A 22,476-nucleotide genomic window follows, 5' to 3' on the forward strand; every position below is an offset into this window, starting at 1 on the left:
AAAACAGATCTTACGATGATAGGCTGAGAGACATGGGACTCTTTAGCCTAAAAAGCGCAGGCTCAGGGGTGATCTGATGGCTACCTATAAGTTTATCAGGGGTGACCACCAGGATCTGGGGGAACGTTTGTTCACCAGAGCGCCCCTAGGGATGACGAGGTCGAACGGTCACAAACTCCTGCAAGACCGTTTCAGGCTGGACATAAGGAAGAATTTCTTTACTGTCCAAGCCCCCAAGGTCTGGAACAGTCTGCCAGCGGAGGTGGTTCAAGCGCCTACATTGAACACCTTCAAGAGTAAATTGGATGCTTATCTTGCTGGGATCCTGTGACCCCAGCTGACTTCCTGCCCTTTGGGCAGGGGGCTGGACTCGATGATCTCCCGAGGTCCCTTCCAGCCCTGATGTCTATGAAGTCTATGAAGACAGCTAATAGCAGTTCAAATAAGGGCAACATGAAATAACTGGTTCATATTAGTAGTGGTTTTTTAAAATTCAGTCATATACCATGACCATGTAATGGCAGTAACTTTGCAGAGCATATTGCTGAAACTACCAGATAAAGTAAAAATCTATACAATCTCTGTAGACTTGCTCAATTTTTAAATGGTACTTTTCAAGGAGACTCTAATAATGCTTCCAACTTGGTAATGATTTTCTTCACTGTCCTCAGCAAATTAGTCTGTTCTTTTGATAAGTAATCAATGATTGTCACATCTACTGTACAAACACACACACACACAAAATTGGGTGTGATTAATGGAAACTTCTTTGACGGAATCACTTTTCATTTTCTAGAGTTAGTTTAAAAAGCAGTGTTGTGATTGCTGTTCACTTATGAACTCAGGGAATTCCCTTTTACAACCACTTGTCACGGTAAAGGTCTGATAGATTGCCAATGAGTACTCTTTGGACATTCTTAACATTGTTGAGTAGACATCTGTGTACTGTTCAATGGCATATTTACAAGGTAATCAAGACATTGTTTTAATACTTTTCAACTAGAATGCGGAGCCTTTGAAATTAAGGACTAGACAACTGTGATTGTGATGAGATATAAACTTGAACTAGCTTTGCCTGTGCTCATCAGCAGATAAGAGACATTCTGAACATAGAACAGAAATCATTGTAACTCTCACCATGAACTCGGGAACTTTGGAACTGAAATGCTTAAAGATAAAAGAAAGATGGAGTTATTAAAGTAAAAATCCATATATTAGTATCATTAGAACTTCCATAAAATATATTTGAACTTAACGTTTTTACAAAGGTACAAATGTCTCCTTGTACATTTTCCTTATTTGTATGACAGTAGAAGCACATTATAAAATAGTCTACAAGGTTTAGATTTGAAACCATGATGTTCCAGATTAAGGTTTATAAATTCACCCTCCATGCTGTCCAGTCTCTAGCTTCACTCTCTCTCAACTTTGCTTGACATTATTACATTGCCTGAAAAGGGCAGTTGTGGTGACTCCAGTTACTACCTAAGCACACATCCCTCAACTAGTACATCTCTTTCAACCAGCTTTTGGGCATGACTGCCAGAAACAGCTGCCAATGAACATTTTTCATTCTTTATTTTTAATTGTACTGTTAAAGAGGTCTGATATTCCCACCTGGCAACTGCTTGACATAAATGAAAAGAATTTTAATTACTCCAAGAAAGATGATTGATTAGAGCTGCCTGTTGTTAATTGAAGCTTCATTCATTGAGGCTCTGACATAAGTGATTATTTTTTAATTACAAAACCTTTAACCAGTTTTGGAGGAAAGCAAGCAGAATGTTTGATACCAATATTTATTTCATATATGCATAGCTTCCACTGTTGTAGTTAGTAGACTTTTCATATCATATGAGAAGTTTTATATATTCCCATCAGATAAAGATGTATTTCCAGCTTCTTCAGAGACAAAATTAATTGGAAACATTTGGCGTAGTTTATGTGAGCAAGGAAACCTGATCCTTTCCATTCAAGTACCTACAAATTCTCTCATATTGTGTTTATGGTATAGGACTGTTCCTTATATTGGCTAGGAAAAGAGTGGTAAGCACTATAAAAAGGCACAGCTGTACCTTTTTGTATGAGCTACTAAGATGTAAAATGGGTTTAAGGCACTTTCCACATTGTTACAAAGAATGTAATTTTTTCAATATTTTTCCCCCTTCAGACAAAAATTTAGCATGTAATACACAGTGCAGTACTACAAGAACAGATGAGCTTTTGCCTCCATCATAATGGCTTTTGATCTTAGAAGCACAGGCATAGGTTGTAATGTTTTGTATCTGTTCTGGTATGTATTACCATCTGGTGTCGACTTAGGAAACTACAATAAAATGCATATTTGTACATGTATACATTTTAATATATCGCCACCTGGTGTCTAGTACTAAAATAATAGACATGATAAAGTAAGTGTTGTACCAATGGAATTTACGGCAATAAGATTTTGAAACATTTGACAAACCTGTTTTTAACTGTGTAAGGATTTGCATATTAAAATTCACCGGAAGCCAAATGCTTATCTTACACCCGCTTTATTATTTTTTATGAAAAAAAATGTAATGTTGGGTCTGAGCACAAAGAATGGCATTGTGATATAGTTATTGAGTTGGTGTCCAGGATATATGGGTTTTAATCCTGTCGCTGTTAACATTTATTATGCTACATAATAGCAAAGCTGTTCAGTAGTTGCCATGTTCTATGCAGGGGGTAGCTAGATGGTAACTAATTTTCCATTTCCATTTGAATTAAATGATGATTGGCAGTGCAGAAGTTGTTGATTTGCAATGAATCCATGGCATCAACAATTTACACAACACACATGCAACTTGGGTAACAGAATTCATGAACTTGTATTCCAAAACTATAAATCTCTACCAGAGCAGGTGAAGGGGAGTATAAATTACTAACAATATGTGAGGAATTATGTCTGCTTTGCTTGGTATTTTTCTCAATCTCATTGAGAAAGGAACTGTCATCAGGAACACTAGTGAATCTTTACTTATATCCAGCAAAAGTCAGTGACATACCAAAATGCTAGCCTGTACATTGCAATCTGTTCACTGGGAATGGAACCAAAACAGTGAGGAATCTATGAAACTGACTGACCTGATCCATTTTTCACTAAATAGAGAGGCAGATACCAGATGACACTGAAATCAGTCAGATAAAACATCTCACATGGCCATCAGTTGCAGCATGAAGGGTGACAGCCAATGTAAAGTAAGGTAGGAAGCAAGGCTGGTATTGTGAGAGATACAATATGCTGTCGTCATCAAAAGCTAAATTTACAAATAAATTGACAATACATATTGCAGTCTCATTAATACCAGATTAATGCATCATGATTAATGTTGTTATAATGAACACTAAAAGTATTAATAATGGTTAACCTATTTATTACAAAGTGTTGCTGACTATTTTGCAATACCGGCACATGATATATCTGTCTTTTCTATTTTTGCAGACAAAAATACAGAATATTTTAGATTATAATTGCTATATTTCTCTAAAATATATTCTGAATGCATTGGGATCCTTTAGCACCCAATTGTGAAATCACCAAATTTTGATAAGAAATTTAATAATAGTAAGATGGAGCTGTTATTCATTTCTGAAAACCACTGTTATTAAATAGACTGTGTTTCCCCCTCTGCATATTAGGAACAGTCAGAAAAGTTGGCTTTACTTTGATGATTCTTGTTCCAAGAGTCATTTAAACCACTGTTTATCAAACTCAAGGATGCTTTGAACCTCCAGACATAAGGTTTCTGTGTTTTCTTCCTATATGTACCCAGAAGACACCCAAATTTCCTGAAATTGTCTGAACTGTCTGCACATCAAAACAGTTCTTCATGCATGTCATTACATACATGCTTACATCAAGGCAGATATGGGACCCTAGAGATCACTTAGTCCTGAAATGAAAAGGGTGACAGTTCTTTTGCTGGTCCTTTGTAGACAGGCTAAGTATATATCCTCTGGATGATATTAAAACTGTAACTGCCTTCCACTTATTTTCTATGAAGAAGTAAATGGGCTCTTTCAATATTAATAATACCTAGCAAATACATAGCTCTTTACATTTTCAAACTACTGCATAAACATTACAGAAATACATTTATCTGACACATTTTATAATGGAAATTAATCACAGAGAGAGTATATATTTAAAATTTCTCTAGAGTCTTTTTTGTTCCTTAAAATCTTTACTGACTGAATGAAGAAATAAAGTGGCAAAAAACAAACAAAGCTTTCAGTGCTTAAATGAAAGAATAATTCAAGGAAACTAGCAAATGGCTGATCACTAAGCAGATCAGATCTAATGGAAGAATGAGAATTATTTCTGTTAGGTGTGGGGAGAAAGAAACATAACATGCATTGTAGCTTATCATTTCTGTGATTAAATATGTGATTTGGAGGTAAAGTAGTACTGCAAATATGGCAAAACAAATGTCTTCTCTTTTATGTAGAGGAGTAATTAGACATATGCTCCAAACAATTCTGAAAGCTAGAGACAGGGGAGGGGAAGAAGGGTTTCCTCTCCTCTCCTTCCCTTTTCCCTTTCCCTTCCCCTTGCCCTTCCTCTATTTTTTTTTTAAATACAGGATTAAAATATGCCAAAAGATGTTATCGTTCTTTATTTTTCTGAATTAATGATCAACTGAAAAAAACCCTCCACACCCAAGATCATAGACATATTAGAACAGTTGCATGTTCAATTACTCGTTTTTACAGTGAAGAGCTTTTGCAGTTTTTAGCACTTCTTTGCTATTGAGTACTTACATGTATAATTTAGATTGTGAATTGTAATATACAGATGTACACAGGAGTAAAACCATACCTTATGTTACTGTGTAGAAACTGGACCTGAATATTTAGGATTAGCCAAGTACTAACCATCAACTGGTCCAAGGTTGGCCAACCCATAGCTTGTGTGCCACAAGTGGCATGGGCAGCTACATGGCATATGAGCCCCTGCCACTTGGTAGAATGGAGGTAGGTTGGACGGGAGATGGTAGGGGAGAAAATGCCACTCTGACAAGTGGTGTGAGATGTCTCCACCAAGAGTCAGGTTAACCTTTCCCTGGTCCCATAGTAACACAATCCCACACCCATTCTCTGGGGGAACCAGTGTACTCTGCATAATAATTAGCCATGTACAGTTATATTTGAGTAGATACCTTTTGTCCGGTTAATAATTTATTTTTACATTCAATGTTGATAGTCAAAATATTGAACAACACCAAGTCTCATGTTTTATACAAGTCTGTGGATATTATCTCACCACTCTTACTTTTACTAAACAAACTGTAACTAGAGCTGAATAATTATTCTTTTTTAATCATTTTTCAATAGAAAATTTCCTTAAAAATATGAAATCCCACCTTCCCTAATTTTTTATTTTCTGACTAAAGAATCAAAATGATGACTTCCCCTGCCTGCCTGAAAGTCTTTTGTGTATTTCACTTTAGACCCCGCAGGGAGAAAATAAAATTGACACTAGCTTTGTGGGCAGGCAACTGGTAAGCTGAGAAAAGTCCATTTTGGGTCTCTCAAAAAAAAAATCAATTTTTGCCTGAAAATATATTCCAGATGCAGGATGGAAAAGTATGAAAAAATACTAACACACATTTTTCACTGTTATACATAAATATTTTTCAGAACTCTATTTGTAAACTGAAAAAAATGTTAGTTTGGCAAAATCTATTTTTCATAAATCCATGATATTCATCCTGAAATATATTAGCCTTATTTATTTATTGTGTCCTTTATCACCTATCTCATTACTTTTTAGGGATTACTATTAAAGTTGATGGATATATAATTACTGAGAATATCATTAAGATCCAGAAAGCTCTTCATCCAGTTCTTTTAAAACTCTTTGATACAATTTAGCCAGATCTACTCTTTTAAGGTTGTCTGACTTTTGTGTCTTGTGCTTAATTTCTTCCTTATTCACTGTTGGAATAAAAATATATATATATTGTCATAATGTTGTTTGATATGACTACATAATCTGGCTTTTTCCTCAAACACAAAACAGAAACTTTTACTGTACATTTCAGTGCTCACATTGACAATTCTATCATTTCCCTCTAACAATGGCCCAATGCCATTATTAAGATTCCTTGTAGCAATAATATACTATGACCACATTGCTCCCAGGCCTATGATGGAGTGCTTCATTTCAAGTGCCAGAAGGATTTTAACTTGGTTGAAGGCCTTAAGGGACATAAGGCTTTAAAGGATGTAAGGTTTATAAAGGTAATACAGGTAATAGGATCATAGGAAACTGCTGCTGAAAGGACTCAAAAGGTCATGTCATCCAGCCCACTGCTCAAGGTATGATCACCACTGACTAGACCATCCCAGACAAGTGTCTCTCTAATCTGCTCTGGAAATCTTCCAAGAATGGAGATTCCACAGTTTACCTAGCTAGTCTGTTACAATGCTTGACTACCCTCATAGTCAAAAAGTTCCTTCAAATTTCAACCTAAATTTCCCCTGTTGAAGCTTGAATCCATTGTTTCTAGTAGTGTTCTCTGTGGTATTGGGAAAAAACCTATCTCTATCCTCTCTGTAATTACCTTTCAGGTATATGAAGGCTAATATAATTTATGAGTCTTTAAACAATAACATATAATTTCCCCTCACATTCTTCTCTAAATTAAGTAACTCTAGTTCTTTCAAGATTTCCACATAAATCTTGCCTCCCAGGACCCTAATAATTTTTAGGGACTTGATTAGTCTTTCCAAGCTGTTCACATGCTTCTTGAAATGTAGGGCCAGAACTGGACACAGTATTCCAGATTAACAGAATGGAAGAATTGTTTTTCTTGATTTGTAAAAGACACTTCTGTTAATACAACCCAGGATGCGGTTGGCTTTTTTGCAACAAGAGCACACTGTGGGCTTCTGTTCAGCTTATGGTCTACTACAGGGGGTGGCCAACCTGTGGCTTCAGAGCCACATGTGGCTCTTCAGAAGTTAATATGCATCTCCTTGAATCTTTGCACAAGTACACAGTGACCGGCTTCCAATGGTACTGTGATGACCAATGGAAGCTGGTCACCATGTGCTTGTGCAAATATTCAAGGAGATGCATATTAACTTCTGAAGAGGTGCATATGGCTCTAGAACTGCAGGTTGGCCACCCCTGGGTAATATAACCACCAAGTCCTTTTCTGTAGTGCTACAGCCTAGCCAGTCCTTCCCCAGTCTGTATTTGTACATGCAGTTATTCCATCCCAAATACAGGATAGATATTTTTGATGTGTGTTCAATTCCTCTTTATCTGTCACCATGAATTCTAATATTGAATTTTCCTATGTTTGGTATGACACCTTTTGATAATATTAAATTGTCATCTGTAACTTTTAGAAATTTCAAGGGCATTTTAGTACAGGCAGCATGCAACCTCCAGCATATGTTACTAAATTTGAAGTTTTCTGTGTCCATGTCTATATGAGATGCTGACTCCACACTTGTTGCTGCATGGTCATTTAGTACTTGCCTACCCAAATACTAAATTACTGTGCAGTAACCAACATTACTGCAGAGTAGCATCCCCACATAGCTTTGTGGTGACACTGATGGAGCAATAGCTCATTACTACTGCACAGTAAAATTGCATCACAGTTCATGCCCCACCATGCTACTGTGCAATACTAATGAGCTTCTGTGCAGTAGTAATGAGCTACTGCACAGAAAACATCTCATGTAGTTATGGCCTGTGATAACACAAGTTCCTTCCCTGCCCTTAAAGATATTTGTTTAAGAAGACACAGTCATTGAGGTTGACAGTATGAATTTATTGTCTTGAGCAGATACCCACTAATACCTAAGGTTGGATTAATGCATAGGCAAACTAGGCACATGCCTTCCCTTCCCTTCCCCTGTATTGGCCTCACTGCTGCAGCAGCTGCTTCCTAATGGCAGCTCCAAGCCCTGCTCCCCATGGGTGGCAGCACTGGGGTGGGAAGTGGGGCCTTGACCAGCCCAGGGCCCACAAGTTTTTTTGCCTAGGGCCCACTAAAGGGTTAATCTGGCCCTGCTAATACCATATCTATTGCTTCCTCTGTTAAGATGTTAGATTCAAAGACATTCAAGATTATCCTTTTTTTTTAAATTGTCTTTGACTTGGAAACAGAAAATGACATTTCTGACGTAAAGCGCTGACCCCCTTCCCTTCTGCCCACTCAGTACGTTCTAAATCGGTTATAACAATTAATTTTAACATTTCAATTAAGGTAATCTTCCCAGAGGTTTCAGTAATATGAAGCAGAATGAATTTATGCTTGTAAAAGAACTGTTCAAATTCCCCTTGTTATTACCCAGACTCCAAGCACAAGCATAGAGACACTTAATGAATTTCTTCTTTTTGAATACCCTGGTGTCTTAGTTTAGATCTTAGCATTTTATTTTATTTTTTTTAACTAAGCTTTCATTTGTTCACCCTTTTCAGCCTCTCTTTTTCTCAGTTGAAAGTCTTCTTGACTAGTCTGACCAGCTTGCCTCTTAGAAGCTTAGGCCCCTTCCTACTAAGATTGAGGCCATCCAAATCTCCCAATAAAAAAAAAATGGAATGAGTAAAACTTTTACACAATGCTGCTCACTTGATAAACATTTTACCCCCAAAACTATTTTTTATTTGATTAAAAAAGGATGTATCTAAAAGAAGAACACTTGGACATCCAAGGGGAGGGTAGTTCAGGATGAGTGGTTGCTTCTCAAGGAAGCAATCCTGGATGTGCAAGCAAAGTCCATCCCATCTTGGAGGAAAAGCAACGAAAGGGAACAGCATCCCCCTTGGCTCTCCAGGGAACTGGCGGACCTTCTGCATCTTAAAAGGAAGACCTGTAAAGGAGGATTGGAACCACCACCAAGGAGGAATACTTTGCTCTCATCCAGACCTGCAGAAAAGAAACCAGGAAAGTCAAGGCTGCAATGGAACTCCAGCTAGCTACAAATATCAAGGATAATAAAAAGCCCTTTTTTAGATATGTGGGGAGCTGGAGGAAAAGCAAGGGCAACGTTGGACCCCTGCTAAACCAGATGGGACAACTGACAACCGATGCTCATGAAAAAGCAAACTTACTTAATGGGTAGTTTGTGTCAGTTTTTTACCAGTCCCATGGGATGCCGCTGCCCACTGTGGGTCAGGGAGGCCCGGGTGAGGGAAATTCCTTGCCTTTCATTGAAGCTGACCTCATAAAGGAACACCTTGACAGGCTGGATACCTTCGAGTAAGCCGGCCCTGACAGTTTACACCCAAGGGTACTCAAGGAGCTGGCATCATAGCTCACCCCGGCACAGAACTTTGAGAACTCCTGGTGCTCTGGTGAAGTGCCCAAAGATTGGAAGAAGGCCAATGTGGTACCTATCTTCAAGAAAGGGAGGAAAGTAGATCTGGCAAATTACAGGCCCATCAGCCTGACCTCTATGTTGGGGAAGATCTTGGAAAAGATCATGAAATAGGCCATCCTTAACAGACTAGGTGACAGCAATATCCTGAGAGATACCCAGCATGGGTTTGATGTGAGTAGGTCTTGCTTGACCAATCTCATTTCCTTTTATGACCAGTTGACCTATCACCTGGACAAGGGGGAAGAAATTAATGTCGTATATTTTGACTTCAAAAAAGCCTTCAATCTGGTATCCCATGTTCACTTTTTGGGAAAACTGCTTAACTGCTGCCTCGACCTCACCACAATCCACTCGCTGGGGAATTGGCTCTCCAGTAGGACCCAGAGGCTGGTGGTTGATAGAAACCAATCGTCTCAGTATGAGGGATCCTACTGGTGACCACAGGCCTCTGTCCCAGGGTCTATACTGTTTAACATCTTCATCAATGTTGTAGACATTGGTGTAAGAAGCAGACTGGCCAAGTTTGCCAATGACACCAAACTCTGGGGTAAAGCATCCACACCTGAGGATAGGAGGGTGATCCAGGCAGATCTTGACAGGCTCATGAAATGGGCAGATGAGAACCTGATGAGTTCAACACTGAAAAATGCAAGGTTCTCCACCTTGGGAGGAAAAACCTGCAGCATGCTTATAGGTTCGGCAGTGCTACACTGGTTAGCACTACAGATGAAAGGGACTTGGGGGTCATGATTGACCACAAAATGAACATACGTCTTCAATGTGATGCTGTGGCTAGTAAAGCGAGCAAAACACTGCTTGCATCCATAGATGCTTCTCAAGGAAATGCCGGGATATCATTCTCACATTGTACCCGGCCCTGCTGAGGCCGCAGCTGGAGTATTGCATCTAGTTTTGGGCTCTACAATTCAAAAAGGATGTGGAGATGTGTGAGAGAGTGCAGAGGAGAGCCACGCACATGATCAGAGGTCAGGAAAACAGACCTTATGACGAGAGGCTGAGAGCCATGGGACTCTTCAGCCTGAAAAAGCACAGGCTTACGGGTGATCTGGTGGCCACCTATAAGTTTATTGGGGTGCTTATCAGGATAGGGGGGAATGCCTGTTTACCAGAGCACCTCAAGGGATGACAAGATCAAATGGTCACAAACACCGCCATGACTGATTCAGGCTGGACATAAGGACGAACTTCTTTACTGTACGAGCCCCCAAGGTTTGGAATCGACTGCCATCAGAGGCGGTTCAAGCACCCACTTTGAACACCTTCAAGACATATTTGGATGCTTATCTTGCTGGGATCCCATGATCCCTGCTGACTTCCTGCCCATGGGGCAGGGGGCTGGACTTGATGATCTTTCAGGGTCCCTTCCAGCCCAAATGTCTAAGAAATCTATGAAATCCTGTCCTTTATCACATTTTTTCAGTTCCTAATATCATTCATAATTTGTTAAATATAATGTGAAGCAACATCAATAGTGTCAATGTGGTTCTTTCCCACCAGTTTTTAGTCTTTCAAGTCTTAGAGCCCCAGCTACTCCTTTACATCCTATTGTTGTCCTGATTCTTCTGACAACCAATGCCCATGAAAAAGCAAACTTGCTAAATGGGTACTTTGTGTCAGTTTTTCACCAGTCCCATGGGACGCCCCGCCCACTATGGTCAGGGATGCCTGGGTGATGGAGATTCCTTGCCCTCCATCGAAGCTGACCTTGTGAAGGAACACCTTGACAGGCTGGATACCTTCAAGTAAGCCGGCCCTGACGGTTTACACCCAAGGGTACTCAAGAAGCTGGCAAGCATCATAGCTCAGCCCCTGACACAGTTCTTTGAGAACTCCTGGTGCTTTAGTGAAGTGCCCAAAGATTGGAAGAAGGCCGATGTGGTGCTTTTCTTCAAGAAAGGGAGGAAAGTGGATCCAGCAAGCTACAGGCCCACCAGCCTGACCTTTATCCTGGGGAAGGTCTTGGAAAAGATTATCAAAGAGGCCATCCTTAACAGACTAGCTGACAACAATATCCTGAGGGATACCCAGCATGGATTTGTTGCAGGTTCATCTTGCTTGAGCAATCTCATTTCCTTTTACGACCAGGTGACCTATCACCTGGACAAGGGGAAGATATTGATGTCTTATATCTTGACTTTAAAAAAGCCTTCGATCTGGTATCCCATGATTACCTCTTGGCAAAACTGGCTAACTGTGGCCTTGACCTCACCATGATCTGTTGGGTGGGGATTTGGCTCTGTGATAGGACCCAGAGGGTGGTGGTTGATGGAAGCCAATCATCTTGGTGTGCGGTCACCATTGGGGTCCCTCAAGCCTCTGTCCTAGGACCTATACTTTTTAACATCTTCATCAATGGATGTAGATGTTGGTGTCAGCAGTGGGCTCGCCAAGTTTGCCGATGACACCAAACTCTGGGGTAAAGCCTGGGGTAAACCTGAGGACAGGGGGTGATTCAGGCAGATCTTGACAGGCTTATGAAGTGGGTGGATAAAAACCTGATGGTGTTTAATACTGAAAAATGCAAGGTTCTCCCTCTTGGGAGAAAAAATCTGCAGCATCCTTATAGGCTCGGCAATGCTACGCTGGTTAGGACTACAGATGAAAGTGACTTGGGGGTAAAGAAAACAGACCTTATGATGACAGGCTGAGAGCCATGGGACTCTTCAGCCTGGAAAAGCGCAGGCTCAGGGGTGATCTGGTGGCCACCTATAAGTTTGTCACGGGTGCTCATCAGGATCTGGGGGAACATCTGGTCAGCAGAGCGCCCCAAAGGATGACAAGATGGAACAATCACAAACTCTGCCATGACTGATTCAGGCTGAACATAAGGAAGAACGTCTGGTATCCCATGATCGCTTCTTGGGAAAACTGCCTAACTGCTGCCTCGACCTCACCACAATCCACCGGCTGGGGAATTGCCTCTGTGGTAGGACCCAGAGGGTGGTGGTTGATGGAAGCCAATTGTCTCAGTGTGTGGTCACCAGTGGGGTCCCTCAAGCCTCTGTCCTAGGGTCTATACTGTTTAACATCTTCATCAATGATGTAGACATTGCTGTCAGAAGCAGACTGGGCAAGTTTGCTGATGACATCAAACTGTGCGGTAAAGCATCCACACCTGAGGACAGGAGGGTGATCCAGGCAGATCTTGACAGGCTCATGAAATGGGTGGGTGAGAACCTGATGGTGTTCAACACTGAAAAATGCAAGGTTTTCCACCTTGGGAGGAAAAACCTGCAGCATGCTTATAGGCTCGGCAGTGCTCCACTGGTTCATCCACAGATGAAAGGGACTTGGCGGTCATGATTGACCACAAGATGAACTTGAGTTTTAATGTGATGCTGTGGCTAGTAAAGCGAGCAAAACACTGGCTTACATCCATAGATGCTTCTCAAGCAAATCCCAGAACATCATTCTCCCATTGTACCCGGCCTTAGTGAGGCCGTAGCTGGAGTACTGCATTCAGTTTTGGGCTGCACAATTCAAAAAGGATGTGGAGAAGCTTGAGAGAATGCAGAGGAGAGCCACGCGCATGATCAGCGGTCAGGAGAACAGACCTTATGATGAGAGGCTGACAGCCATGGGGCTCTTCAGCCTGGAAAAGCGCAGGCTCAGGGGTGATCTGGTGGCCACCTATAAGTTTATCAGGGTGTTTATCAGAATTGGGGGGAATGTCTGTTTACCAGAGCACCCCAAGAGATGACAAGATCAAATGGTCATAAACTCCGCCATGACTGATTCAGGCTGGACATAAGGAAGAACTCCTTTACTGTACGAGCCCCCAGGGAATAGACTGCCTTCAGAGGCGGTTCAAGCACCCACTTTGAATGCCTTCAAGACACATTTGGATGCTTATCTTGCTGGGATCCTATGATCCTTGCTGACTTCCTGCCCATGGGGCAGGGGGCTGGACTTGATGATTTTCCAGGGTCCCTTCCAGCCCAAATGTCTATGAAATCTATGAAATCCTGTCCTTTATCACATTTTTTCAGTTCCTAATATCATTCATAATTTGTTAACTATAATGTGAAGCAACTTCAATAGTGCCAATGTGGTTCTTTCCCACCAATTTTTAGTCTTTCAAGTCTTAGAGCCCCAGCTACTCCTTTACATCCTGCCTTTGTCCTGATTCTTCCAGAATATCCTTTTCTTTGTTCTTAGTAGAGGCTTTTTTTGCTTGGATGGTTGGAAAGTCCTTTATTAACATATTTTATTTTCCTAAATTTGTGGCTGACATGCTCCATCTAGAAGTCATTAAACCTACTGGATCTTTAGAGAGATTTTCCAGTTTCAAATTGAGAAGAGGCTTGAGATAGTATACTTCTACCATGGAATCTTCCTGGTCCTCTTACATGGAGACAATTCTTATGTTTTCCAGTATGAAAGGAAACTTGGCACAGTTATTTCCAGTCATATAATCTCTGCTCTAGATTAGCATAACAGTAGCACTAGCACTGGCCATTACAGTAATATGTGCAGAATCATAACAAGAAAAAAAGTTCCATACTCTCCCTTTCTGGATTTCTTTCAGCCCTTGCCCCTGTTCCCTTTGATGGTCCTGTTTACTTGCTTACAAATTCCTTTCATGACAGATTTAATGTATTAACCATGCTGAGATTTTAAACACTGTTGCTGATCGATAGCATTAGTGCTGTCATTACCATCTGTACCGGTTCACCAGTTTAAGCCAAGCTTTGTACTAGATGAAGGGTGTATGCTGACTCTTCATTTATTCACACACTTACTTGCAAGAGAATTTGAGCGGTGGTAAATCCCAATCCTATGATTCATGGCCTGAAATTAGGAATAAACCAGAGCCCCCTCAAAGGGGAGTGGGGTTGCACCCAAATTCATCACAAAGATTCATTTTTATTTCTGCAGAGTTGGGCTGCCTCAAGTACTGGTCATAAAAGTCTGGCCACTGTTACCACTCATGCAAGTGGTTATGAATTACTGCTCCAGATTCACTCTCCAAGCATTTAAAAATTAATTTCTTCTCTGTGTAATATAAATCCCAGATTTTCAAGAGGGCAAAATAGACCTTAAAGATAGCAACAAGGTAATATATTTATTCCTTGTAAAAGTTATATATGTCTGTACTTCAGAAGAAATTTTATTTGCCTTCTTTTCAATTTTTTCTAGTTAACATTACTTCAGAAAGTTCAACTTTTGTAATAACTCCAAGTGCTTTAATCTTATCTTTCAGGTTTTAAAAGTAAACCCTGCATCACCTTGCATCTGCTTCTATACAGCCCTCTAAAAAGTGTGTGCTCTGTTCTTTCCTTCTCTTAATCTTGCCTACAGAAATATGTCTCCCTGCCTTAGTATACAGCAGATATAGTCAGCAGACAAAACCTGAGTCCATATTCATGCATAGAGCAGGCACATCACTTGCTCACAGCTTATTTGTACTTCCTGCACAGGCTTCATTTTTCTTACCACTTCTACTTCTTCCTTTATCCATAAAAAATGTCTTGCTGTTTAGGATAGTAAAGTCTTTTATAGAGAAAATAAAAAAGGAAATAAAGAATGAGTGGTTCATAGCTTGTGAAAAGGGTGGGCTTAACAGTCCTGGAACATATATGCATTTTGTTTGAGAACTAGGTAAAAATGTTTCTATGAATAGTTTGTTTGCTAAAAATGCAGTTTTGGAGTGATCAAATCTATTTCTGTGTTTGAGTCAAAATCAGTAAATAGATTTACTCAGAAAGAAAGGAAAAAACGATACAAAAAGTTTTAGATGTCTGAATATTTTCAGAACAAAATGTGGAATAGTTCATTCAAATTTCAAGGCCATTTCTATCATGAGCCCCATTTTCCAATGATAAAAAAGTTTTGTTTTTTTTTCACATCAGGACACATCCTTGAACCTGAGGGCTGGGTCTACCAGACATAGCTGCTCTTCCCAATCTGCCACCTCCTCGCTAACAGGCAGACACAAAATCAAGTGGCCGGAAGCCTCCATTTGGACCTATCCACACACCCAATCCCTGCCAATGGAGTGGTCAGCTGACCCTTCACCTGTCCAATATAAACCTCTGACCCAAAAGAGGAAGTACCTTGGCAATAAAGCTCATCTTTGTGCTTAGGCTGCTGCCTGACAGATTTTTCAGCTACCTGATCCATCTTGCCCAGGGACCCTAAGTTTGCCCTGATGCTTTGGCTCCCTGACCTGTCTCTGGTTTGATCTTCTGGATATCTGACCCAGCTAGCCTCCTGACCCCGTGCTCTGCCCAACCTTCTGGATCTCTGACTCAATTCCCCATCCTGACTTTCCTACACTTGGACTCTGCATGCTTCTTTTGGATCTTAGCCACTTCTCCTTACCCTGGGTGGTCCCCAGATCTGGCCACCTGCAACCCAGCATGACATTTTGTGCTGCAGATCACACTGAAATTGTACTGAAACCATAAAAAGGTTTTAAGCAAAAATGAATGGCTTCACTTGGTGCTTGTGATTTGTTCCAGTTTCTAAATGGGGTTATCTGCAAACAAATAGGGGTTCCTAGTTATTTTTAGGAAGCAATGTCTGATCGTCTTCTTATTTTACTATTTGAGAACTGATCGTCCTCTTATTTTACTTATTTAGAAATAATGAAAATGAATACAGTGAAGTAAGAGAAAGATAGCTAGCCATGCTAGGCTGAAGACAAGTAGAAGGCAGAGTAGCTGTGTACCCCTTTGAAAAACAGAATCAGAGATTTGTATGCAGTTGGGAGTGTTGACACTGGATTTGGACCCAGCACCTTTACCTTTGTTCCGGGCGGGCACAACCCTCAGACTGACCATAACACCTGCCAGTTGATAATAGGTGAATTTATTGATACAGAGTAAGAACAATAAAGCAACAATACAAACCATCAAACAATTATATATCTACCAATCCTAGGGCTGTCATCAAAGTACATCTGGTTAGGATGCAGGCTTTTCCCTGAGGCTCTTTCTCTTAGGTGTCAGCAGTTTGGAGGTGGGATGCTGAGGCCCACAGGCCCCCTCTAGTGGGGTGCGTGAGATGGGCTGCCAGTATGCCCTTGGTTCATGGTGACCTCAGGGACCCTTCCCAGGGGTCAAGGATGGGGATGGGGACCCCTCTCAAGGAAGAAAACAAGGGATGGGACAAAGGGAGGGTCAGGAGGGATGGATAAGACAAAGGGAGGGACTCTGTTACTCTAAAGTCTCTGCTTTTGTATTCTCCTTCCCCTTGATGACTCGTGATGACTCTTCATCCATGAGTATCTCTGGCTGGCTGTTTCTCTGTGGCCAAACCTCCACATAGCCTTCTGGGGTTTGTCCTAATTTGGTCTATTCCCCCCAAAACAGGACTTAGGCCCCCCTTCTTTCTGAGCCTTTGTCGCTGGTGTCACTTATCATGTGTTATAGGATAGTATGGTACATACTTTCTTCGCTTCCCAGGCTATGTATCCTTGTTGTGATAGACAATGCATCTGTCTTGAAAGCTATAATCTCATGTTATGCCATGCCCCCCTTCAATTTTAAGGCTGCATTCATCCATTGGCCTTGTTCTGTTAGACAGACCATCTACTTCCAGGGCCATGAGAAGCTGTGTGTGTGTTTCCCAAGCTCCTTAGAAATTCAATTAACGCCTGCTGCCTATCTTGACCCCTTATAATGCACATATCTATACCTATAAGTCAATTCCCCCAAAAAACAGACCTTTAAATACTGTTCCTAATCGAGCAGGGAGCAACAGTTATGAAAGGTGAAAAATGAAATATATGTAAATGATGTGACAGGAGACTCAAGACATAACCTTCAGCTCATGCATCTTGTCTCCCATGTATTTCTACAAAATAAAAATTTGTTTCCTTTTTGACAATGGTTAACATTGAACAGAAGTTTGTACTGTGCTAAAGTCTATATAGAACTTAGAAACAGGTATAAACAATGATTCTGGCCAGTGTATGTTTTCTTTTTTTTGTCAGTGCTGAAAATCTGTCACTTGGTGACCATTAAACTGTTTGAAGTTCCTTGTAGTTTTCCTCAACCTGTATCAACCCCAACCCCACAGGTTTTTCCACCATCTTTCTCCCCTGGATTATTATTATATTCAGTTCACTAATATATTCAATAACACAGCTCCTAGCATAGAACCCACTGGGTTCAATCCAAAGCTGAAAATTTATATTTGTTTCTCTCTGTTTTATGTCTCAGCCTGTTTCTAACTTATGCACGAAATGTACCTCTTAACGTTAGTTCCTTAACAATCACTTGCTGAGAATATTTTCAAAGGTATTTGAAGGTCCATTGTTCTCTCCTTTATCCACTGTGTCATAGATATGGTCTCAAAATACTTTTACAGTAAAGCAGTATAGTTTTTCCTTACAGACACTATCCTGGATTTTCCCTAGACAATTATGTTCTTGTAACTGTCTTAAGTTCTTACTTTAATCATTGTTTTAACCAATTTATTTTGCTACAGTCAAGCCCACTCCTTTTTAATTCCCAGGAACACCTATAATACCTTTTTAAATGATAGATGCATCATTTGTTACCTTACTGTCTTCTGGAACAGTCACTGATTTTAATGTGCCTATATACCATGGAGATGGTCTGTTCATTACTTCTAGTTATCAGTGCAGAATTCATACAGGCACAATCTACAGTAATAAGTGATTCTCTTTAAAACTGTTCAAATAGAATGAGATATGGAAATATCAGCGCAAATTACTCAAACATGTGAAGTTGAATTCTGACAGGATGTTAATGGGTGCATCTATAATGAGTGTTCTCTTGTCCTTTTTTAAAGGGGTGATTATAATAAACCATTCAAAGTTATAAAGAGCCAGATGTTCTCAGATGTAAATGAGGTGAGAAGCAGGCCGAACTATAATTGATTAGTATAGCAACGCTCAATATTTTGGCCTCACAGGCCAGATGAACAGCGGGGGTAGGTCAAAGTAAGCTGTATTCAGAACTGGGCCAAATCAGATGTCTCAGGCCCAAACCAGGTCTGCGCAGGTTTGTCTGGCTGTCACACACCAGGATGGAGCCCCACATCACCAATGCTCACTGGGACTGGGGCTCAGGGCCCCACCTATCTTCATGTCCCCTCTGCACCACCAGGTTGATTTCCAACACCTAACCTTGTTCTGAATACAACTTAATTTCTCAAATGCCAAAAGATTTGTACCCACTACATATTTATTTATTAAAATATTCCTCAGCATGGTATCCAGAAAACCTCTTCTTAACAAAATGAAGTAACTGTTTTGTGTTGAATGCTGCTTAGTAGCAAACTTGTACACAGTTTCAGTGAAGCACTCTCTAATGTATGATAATGGGAGACGAGAAATCTGATTTTTTAAAAGAAATGTTTTGCTTGGAAATAGAATATGGTGAGGTTGGCAGCTCCTCAAATGATGCAGGACAACATGCTAAATAAGCTCTTTTGAAGAGCTAAATGACATTTGAAATGTAGCCAAGAAGTTGTTTCCAAAGACCTGCAGAAAGAAAAGCATATACTTAGAGTGGTAACTACTTGAAAGGCTAAGTTAAAAACAAAAGATGATATGTACCGTCTCTAATGTTTAAGTACTACACTAGCTTTACAGAGCTTTGAAAATAATTTTGAGGAAGTTCCATTTAGCACAGTGCATCATTTTAATGCTTTTAACATAATTTTTGCCTCTGAGCTACTTTTGTTAAAGGAAAATGGAGAAAAATCTCAACAGTAATGAAACTTTTGAAAAAAGTAATGTTGTTATGACAATATGAAAACAGCATGTGTATTACAAGTCTCAATGTGTTGCAAGAACTAGCTATCATATACTGGCCTACTGGAGAGCATACTTTAAAATATTGTCTCAATTGTGGTCAATAACATAAATGGATATATAAAGAAAAGGTGTTGGAGGAGAAAGAGAGGAAAGAAACCTAAAGCAAAAAAAAAGGCCAGACTTTATCCCTATTTTTCAGTTTAGTGGTCTCTCTAATGAGATTTCTCAATGTGACGTCTTTGGTCTTGGTTCTTGTGATGTTATCATCTCTTACTACAAATGGTCAAAGCATTGCATTGGGGCTTTGAAGATCTGTCTTTTATTTGTGGCTCAGGCACAGATTTCTTTGTGAATTTCAACATATCATCTTACATTTTCCTCCTCTGACATCCTCACTTGTGAAATGGGAGGCAGGGCAAGGTGGCACATTATGGCACATCCAGAGAAGCACAACCATGTGGTATGTGGTGCCGCGAGCACGTCTACAGCACCACATACCATACAGTCAGCTTTTCTCCATGCTGCAAGGGAACGCTGTCCATGTGAGTGCTGCTCCATTTTGGTTTCTTTTCCTGCAGGTTTTTTTTTAGCCCCTGGATATTCAGAGGTCAAAAAGAGTTGATAGTTGGTATCTAGGGACACTAGCCAGTAGGGGCCAGTTGGTATCTGGGGATAGATACTAGCCCCTTTTGCCAGCTGGACTGCTGAAGCAGTCCTAACCTAAAGTGGCCCCTGCAGCTTTGTGGCTGTGAGCAGTGCCAGCCCTTGCTGTCCCTGTAGCTGTGAGCAGTGCCAGCCCACACAGGCTGTTCTTATGCCAGATACTTCCTGTACCCAGACCCCAATGATCCCCAGTCCATTCCTGGAAAGTCCTTGACTGAGGCTGGGTAAGCCCCTTCCCTTCCAGGCTGGCCTCCCCCTGCACAGGCTGCTCTAGGGGAGCAGGGGTAGGGGGGGCTCTAAGCCTGGCTCTGGCAGCCTTTCCTACATGGAGTGCTCCTCCAGCCCTGACCACCATCTCTCTCTCTCACACACACACACCCTGCTGTCATCTCCACCCCTCTCCGCAGCCCATCACACTGTCCAACTGGTTCCTGGGACCAGGAGCCACCCCCAGGTTAAGGCCACATGTCCCAGTACTGGTGTGGATATGGAGCAAGGCTGTGGTGTGGCAGTTGCCCCTGCAGTCACGGCTTTTGCCAGCAGATCCTGTCCCATCCCATTCGGCTGAGTGGGCATGTAGGATGTGAAATTTGTGGGGGGGATGTAAGGTTTGGGGGGGAAGGGGTGTGGCGGGGTGGGTGTATGGTTTGTGGGAGGTTGGGGGACTTGGTGGGTGTAGGGTTTGTTGGGGTGAGGTTTGTGGAGGACATGAGGATATGTGGGTGGGGGGTTGTGGGATATATGGGTTCTTGTTGAAATGTGGCACCCAGAACTGGACACAGTATTCCAGCAGCAGTCTCACCAGTGCTGGAGTGAGGATGAGATGTTAGTGCTTACTTATAAACAAGCATACAATTGTCCACCAAGGCTAACCTTGAAATGGTCATCATTTTCTAAGAGGGGCTGGAGGTCATGAATGATAAGGTGTTCAAGCTGGGAGATGGAGATAATGAGCAGAGATTTTGCTCTTGTCATAGGGTTGGTTTTGAAGCAGATCAGAGTGAGATACAAGTCTCATGTTGATTTGGATGGCTACAGTTTGGGGATTTTACTGTAAGTGTAAGAAACTCTATTCTAGTTTTGCAAAGTGTGCATCCTGTTTACTAAGATCAGAGCAGATAAGGTTATAAGACAATTATTTAAAACATGTTGACATCCTTATTATGAACTAAATAGCTTAATGCAGTTTATCTTAAATCAAGTGAATTCTAAGTAAGTGTGTTCATACAAGATATTAATGCAGTTTAGCTAATCTGTTTTAAGTCATTTCAATAACTGTTCTGAATATTCCCATGTAGACAAGCCTTATAACCAACAACACAGATCTCACAAGTTATTTATGTACCTAATTTCTAGTTAAGCAGCTAACTCCAATTGAAATCAATGGGTGATAGGTGTCTAAATAGAAGTTTGAAATGTAAGCACTGTGGAGAATGCTCTAAAGTGCTTGAATTACAATAATTTCAGGACATTTTTTCTGTAATTTTTACTACCTTCTGTCTTGCATTATTTATAATTAAAACTATTTGGGAAGAGAATCTTCATGACAGAAACTATAAAACCTGAAGTAATATACTACAAACTATTGCCCTATGCTAGGAGACTGAGACGGAGAGACAGACAGAGGGAGCGAGAAGAGAGAGAAAGGAGAGACAGAGAGAAAAGATATGAGAAAAAGAGACAGATGGATGTGACCCTCAGGACCCCAGAATTCATTAAGTGGCTTTGCAGCCAAAATAATTGCCCATCCCTGCCCTACACCCACACAAAACTCACTCATAATAAGGTCCCTGTTTTAATTTCAGCTTAACATGCTATGTTCAAACATATTTACATATTGCAATTCATCTGCAGACCTCAAATTTCTTGGTAAAAATTAATTTAATCAAACCATAAAGTTCCCTATGAAGTAGGTAGAACTATTGTATCCATCTTACAAATAAGTAAACATGAAGCACAATGAGGTCCATAGCATCAAATGAAAGTAGGACTGAAGTAGATCTCATAAGGTTACCTAGTCAGCACCCTGGATGATCCTTACTTAAACCATCCCAGCCAAGCATCTGTCTAACTTGTTCTGAAAAATCTCCAAGAATGGAGATTCCAGCACTTCTCTAGGTAGCCTATTTCAATGTTAAATGACTTTGTTAAATGAATTAACCAATGTGTACATTTATTCAATGGAAAAGTTAATAAGAGACCCTTAAAATTACTGATTAACAACAAAAAACCCAAACAAAACCCTTATAACACTGAACTCAGTGACACTTCTGAGAAAAATACCCAAGGAGTGTTTTTCGTATACTACAACTGCTGTTCTTTAGCACATAATCTTCTCCTTTTTGCAAGAGCTATCTAAAGACTAGGTTGCTTCAAAATCAAAGTAGTAAAAAAGTGCTTCCCATTCTCAGTTTCTTAGGCTGCAGAATCATCTGTGATTAATGCATTCTCTCCTATTTCCTCTGTATTGCACAACTTTCCTGGCCAAAAGGAAAAAATAGACTGCATTTGAGTCAATCAGGAAACTACATCCTTTTAGGAAAGCAAAGGACTCTGATGCTAACTGAGACAAGCTCTCCGCGACTATAGTTGTATAAGTCATGTTGAAATGAGTGAAGATGAAAGGAAGAACAGAATGTTACGGTGCATCCTGATGAGTGTGTACATGCAGGGGTAAGCATTTCCTG

Source organism: Crocodylus siamensis, chromosome 2 (genome assembly GCF_052110815.1).
Source record: "Crocodylus siamensis isolate JL-2025a chromosome 2, ASM5211081v1, whole genome shotgun sequence".
NCBI classification, from domain to species: Eukaryota; Metazoa; Chordata; order Crocodylia; family Crocodylidae; genus Crocodylus; species Crocodylus siamensis.